We start from the raw sequence: 6458 nt of genomic DNA on the forward strand, positions 1-6458 counted from the left end.
AGACATTCCTGAGCTAACCTCCTCCCACAGATGCCCCAAATGCACACCTACACACAGAGCAATTCACTGGGAGAAATCTAGAGACTAGCTGAGTGACTCCTTCACATCAGGTAAATGAGAAAATAGCCACACCTAAAAGGATAGGAAAAACGGACTCACACTTGTTCCATAAACACCAACCATGGCATAGAGCCATACAATCAGGATTGAATGCTCAAATTCCAGCTTCTCCCTAAGGAATTAAAGAGTTTGAACTGTACTTCTAGCACCTCAAGTTTTAAGACTGCCTTTCTCCCCTCAAATATCCCACCTAGCCTGAAAACCAATTGGGTTTGCATCCAGGGGACCTATAGGACTATAGCAACCAAAGAAGCAGGTTCTTCAGAGTATGTAAGGATTAACCTTGGCTATCCCCTAGGCTCAGGGCAAGGGAAGCAGGCAAAATTGAAAGGATATTGACTGTACACTTTATAAACTACCTGACGGCCTGGTTTCTAATTAGCATGCATTTAAGGACTGGCCATGAGGCCCCCCATCATCCTATTGGAACTCAGGGGAGCTGGTTGGCACCTCCCTGGGCTTCTCTTTCTTGCTTGCTCTAATAATAAACCAAATTGCCAATATCTTCCTGAAAGGAGCTATTACACACCCCTGTGGCCTAACTTTTATAATTGCCACTTAAAAGACAGTCACCAAAATCATGTGGCAGACAAAAACATCATCTCTGTTTGTCTCTGGATGGTGCTTTCCCAGCTGCTGCTTAAGGGTCTAGCTTCTGGTGAGTCTACACCTAGGTACTGAATGGCTATGTTTTGGGACTCTAATGGGTCCTGGTGCACCCTCAACTACTGGAACGACTAAAAACAAGTAGAGAGGCTTGGACAATCATAAACATTTGAGAGACAACCAGGAACTCGAGCTGGCCAGTAAGGTTCATCTCCTATGACAGACCAGTCTGTTAAGATTCAGAAATATGTCTATTTTTTCTAATGTGCAGAAAGCAACAGAAAGTCAATGAAATTGAAGAACCAGGGTTTTCTGTTTGTTGTTGTTGTTGTTTTTTGCCTTGAAGATCAACTTATTAATTTAAATAGACTGTTATAAACTATGTTTTATGTAAGCCTCAAAACCACAATGGAAAAACCTATAGTAGATACACAAAAGATGAAGGAATCAAAGCACAGTACTGTAGAAAATCATCACATCATAAAGGAAGAGAGCAAGAAAGAGAAGGAAAAAAAGTACTGCAAAACAGAAAACAAATTTTTGGGGTTGGGAATGTGGAGCTGACTGAATCAATTCAACAGAGTTCCAGCCAAGCTATGGAGCAGGTAAATGAGCTAAAAGAGAAAGGCAATAAGACCCTGAGGGCAGGCAACATCCATGATGCACTGCAGTGCTACTCTGAAGCCATTAAGTTAGATCCCCAGACCACGTGCTCTATAGCAATCACTCAGCAGCCTATGCCAAGAAAGGGGACTACCAGAAGGCTTACAAGGATGGCTGCAAAACTGTTGACTTAAAACCTCACTGAGGCAAGGGCTATTGGGGCTATTGGCAGAAGGCCGCAGCCGTTAAGTTCTTAAAGTGATTTGAAGAAGCCAAGCAAACCTAGGAAGAGGGTTAAAAACATGAAGTAAATAATCCTCAGCTCAAAGAGAGCCTACAGAATATGGAGGCCCGGTTGGCAGAGCAGAAATTCATGAACCTTTTCGACATGCCTAATCTGTACCAGAAATTGGAGAGTCATCCAGGACAAGGATGCTGCTTGTACCTACCAGGAGCTGATAGAGCAGCTATGAAACAAACCATCCAACTTAGGGATGAAGCATCAGGATCCCCAGATCATGACTACTCTCAGAGTCCTGCTAGGAGTCAATCTCAATAATATGAATGAGGAGAAGGAAGTTGGAACACCCCCCCCAACTCCTCCTCCCATAAAGGACACCAAGCCAGAGCCAATGGAACAAGATATTCTAGAGAATAAGAGGCATATGCTGAAAGAGAAAAGGTTGGGGAATGAGGCCTACAAGAAGAAAGACTTTGACACAGTCTAAAGCACTATGACAGAGCCGAGGACCTGGACCAGATCAACATGACTTACATGACCAATCAAGAAGCTGTGTACTTGGGATCCCTGGGTGGCTCAGCGGTTTGGCGCCTGCCTTTGGCCCAGGGCATGATCCTGGAGTCTTGGGATCGAGTCCTGCATCGGGTTCCCGGCATGGAGCCTGCTTCTCTGTCTGCCTGTGTCTCTGCCTCTCTTTCTCTCTCTCTGTGTCTTTCATAAATAAATAAATCCTTTAAAAAAAAAAGCTGTGTACTTCTAGAGGGGCGACTACAGTAAATGCTGGGAGCTTTGTGAGACCATCGAAGTGGGGCAAAAAACCAGGAAGACTATAAACAGATTGCCAAACCTTATGCTCAAATTGGCAACTCTTACTTCAAAGAAGAAAAGTACAAGGATGCCATCCATTTCCATAACAAGTCTTTGACAGAGCACTGAACCCCAGCTATGCTCAAGAAATGCCAATAGGCAGAGAAATTCTGAACGAGCAAGAGTGGCTGGCTTATATAAACCCGGACCTGGCCTTGCAGGTGAAGAACAAAGGCAATGAATGTTTTCAGAATGGGACTATCCCCAGGCCATGAAGCATTATACAGAAGTCATCAAATGGAATCCAGAAGAGGCCAAATTGTGCGGCAATTGAGCTGCCTGCTACCCCAGACTCCTGGGGTTTCAGCTGGCATTCAAGAACTGTGAGGAATGTATCCAGCTAGAGCCTGTCTTCATCAGTGGGTACACATGGAAAGCAGCTGCCCTGGAAGTGATGGAGGAAAAGCTATGGACGGCTACCACAAGATGTTAGATCTGGACTCCAACTGTAAGGAGGCTGCAGATGTTTACCAAAACTGTATGATGGCCCAGTACAAACGCCACCACAGCCCTGAAGACATGAAGTGACAGGCCATGGCTGACCCTGGGGTGCAGCAGATAAGTGACCCAGCCATGCAGCTGATCCTGGAGCAGATGCAGAAGGACCCTCAGATGTTCAGCAAACACTTAAAGAACCATGTAATAACACACATCCAGAAGCTGATGGATGTTAGTCTGATCGCAATTCAGTGATGATTTATTCATCATTCCTTTCCCTTCACCCTCATATGATAAGAAAGGCTGGGATGACAGCAAGCAGTGTCAAGCAGAGGAGAAAGCAGGGGAAAGTGAACAACTTCTCTCTATATATTTGTATAGACCTATGTGGAAGATACAGAGACTCATACTCACGTTACTTGCACTGCAGCTGCCTATCGGCCCTCCCAGCAGCACAAGCATTGGCTCTTCCACTGTGCTTAGGTTCCCTGTTCCCTTCCCTAACCTCAGTTGCTGTCTCAGCTGCTTTTCCATTGTTGGTGATTTTTTATTTGGGGCAGTAGGCATGTATGAGGAGGACACGCTGTTCTTCTCCAACCTCAGGTTCCAACTGTCTTCACATTGTTAACTCCACATGCCCTTCTGTAACAAAACAAGCCAGTAGAACATGGTTATTAAAAAAAGAAAACAAAACAAAACAAAATTTTAAATAGTAAGTTCATAGCTATCAATACTTATTTTAAATGTAAATGTGCTAAATTCTCCCATCAAAACAGAGTAGCTGAATAGAAAAGATGCAATAATATGTTGCATACAGAAACTTACTTTAGCTTTAAGAAGACACAGAGTCTGAAAGTGAAGGGATGGGTAAACATATTTCAAAAAACTAAAAAAAAAAAAAAAACATATTTCAAAAAACTAGTGAAAGAATACAAGGGGTACTTATGAGCAAAATGGACTTTAGGCTAAAACCTATAACAGGAGAAAGATCATGACATAATAAAAGGTCAATTCATCAAGAGGATATAAAAATTGTAAATACTTATGTACACAACACTAAAGCCCTTACATATATATAGCAAATAAATATTGTATTTGTGAATATTATATAGGCTTTAAAAAAAGAAAGAAAAAGAAAAAAAAGAAAGAATGAATGAATCCTGGGCAACCTGGGTGGCTCAGCGGTTTAGCGTTGCCTTCGGCCCAGGGCCTGATTCTGGAGACCCGGGATCGAGTCCCACGTCAGGCTCCCTGCATGGAGCCTGCTTCTCCCTCTGCCTGTGTCTCTGCCTCTCTCTCTGTGTCTCTCATGAATAAATAAATAAAATCTTAAAAAAAAATGAATCCTGCCATATGGATATACCGCTCGGACATGATATTGAATAAGTCAGTCACAGAAGAATAAAGAATGCATTATTCCACTTATATGAGGTATATAAATAATTCAAATTCATAGAAGCAGAGTGTAGAATGGTGGTTGCCATTCTTGAGCTAATGGAGGGGATTATAGGGAGTCTTTAGTCAATGGGCATGAAGTCTTGTTATGCAAGGTGAATAAATTCTAGACTTCTGTACAACGTTCACATTATTACCAATACTCTATTGAATGCTAAGAATTTAAGAGGGTAGATCTCATGTTAAAGGCTCTTACCATACAAAAAATGAAAACATTCAAAAATAGCTTCTCCTATATTCCTGGCAAAGTGCTAGGTGTGGGAGTTATGTCTCTATCTTCTAGAAGCTAACGTGTTGGAGTTAGTGTTCATCATTTTAGACTGTAATAATTATTTCAGTGAACTTAATCAGAAAGACAAGGAACCTGCAAAGGACATCTAACTAAGCTAGAAATGCTTCAATAGGAAATTTTAACTAGGGCAAAAATAAATAGCTAAACTGGAAAAAAAAATACTTAGATTACAAATCTGCCTTTTTCATTTAAAAAGACAGATATCTGATAAAGTACAGTTTCAATGAACAGCTCAGATTTCATAGTAATGTAAAATTTAAGTAAAAATCACAGATGGAAAATAGCAGAAAGATGAATTGAGTATGATCAGTGAATTTTTGCTATAATAACAAATCTGTTTCATATATTGGGTGAAATGTTTTGGTATTTATTTGATTAAAAACATTGATAAAAATTGAACTTGTGTTGACTATTCATAAAAGCACCATTAATAATCTTTGTATTAATTCAGACATCTTCCAGTGAAATGTCATGTACAAACACAGTGCAATTGAAACAGCTGTAGCTTCAAACTCTTATTTTCTCAACAAGAATTTTAAAAACCAAGTTATTCTATCTGTCTTACCCTCTGTGAGATTATTAGTAGATTATAAAACCTAGTTGTTTTAAAAATACTAATTTCATGCTAACACTATATTGATGAGAGAATAGTACGTGATCAGTATAGTATAGATAAGGTTATATATGCATACATATACATTTTCATTATATCCAATACAAATGAATCAAAGCAAGATTTCAGAACCTTTAATTTTATATAAGTAGTTTCTTTCTAGGTATGGGTTTTGTGTGTCAAAATAGCACCTAGTGGCCCTCTCCCAGGGAAGCATTCTTTAGCATGGGCACCTGGCAAGGAGGCAGGTAGCTAGCTCAAAGCAAATGTAATTATGCTTGTTGGTTCTAAACAGTATGTCCTGTCTGGTTTTGCCATTGTCCTACCATTAAAATGAGAATTAAAAATGAGAATGAGTAACTCTGACTCAACCACATTTTATGGTGACAAACTTATTTTAGTTTTATAGCAGATACAAACAAATTCTACCAAAAATACAAGCTTATTAAGCTCCATAAACCAGATACCAAGTGACAATGATACCATTTCTTACAGAATTAAAAAGTGACCTTCAAATTTAGGAAGGAACTGTCAACATATGAGTAATAGAAACAATTTTCTTTGGGCCTGAATATTTTAGTGCACATAATTTTGGTTTATGGCCTTTATTTCATATGAAAAGATACCAAAACATACTCAGCTGCTCTATTTTTATGTCTGCTTTAAAAAGCCAAAGGTTAATTTAAACATATCAAATGCATTTAAAAGTATATTCTTGATTGAATTAGGTGTTTCCCGACTGAATTTGAGTTTTGTGATATTTGGAACTAAAGTTTCTATTTCCACTATACCTGTTTTAAATGCAACAATGATCAAGGTTGCCTGGGGACTGTGACCTTTGAATTCTTATAATAAATAGTAAGATTCAAAATTTACTTACTTTTAGAAGCACTGGTGAATCTAGAAAGGTCAAGGACAAGTATTACCTCTATGGCCCTGTGTGTGTGTGTGTGTGTGTGTGTGTGTGAGTGTGTGCATGTGTAAACCATAAAATTCTTATTGGATTGATGAAAATATCATTTATTCCAGGTACTGTGGTAAAGGCTTTTACACATATCTTTCATTCAACCCTCACAAGCATTCTAGTGATAAGGACACTAAGACCCCAAGAACTTAAATAAATTTATCAGTTTCATACACATATAGTGGTCAAGCTGGGATTAAAAGCCTGCCCTCTCTGCCCGTAGAATCAGTGGTTGTCTTTTCATTACCCAGGCTGCCTG

General features: G+C 39.5%; 1 pseudogene; it reads left to right on the forward strand.

The window, feature by feature from the left end:
* The first annotated feature begins 1322 nt into the window (after positions 1 to 1322).
* On the forward strand, positions 1323 to 3130 carry LOC100684751 (annotated as a pseudogene).
* The last annotated feature ends 3328 nt before the right edge of the window (positions 3131 to 6458 follow it).

This window comes from Canis lupus, chromosome 1 (assembly GCF_011100685.1).
Source record: "Canis lupus familiaris isolate Mischka breed German Shepherd chromosome 1, alternate assembly UU_Cfam_GSD_1.0, whole genome shotgun sequence".
NCBI lineage: Eukaryota > Metazoa > Chordata > Mammalia > Carnivora > Canidae > Canis > Canis lupus.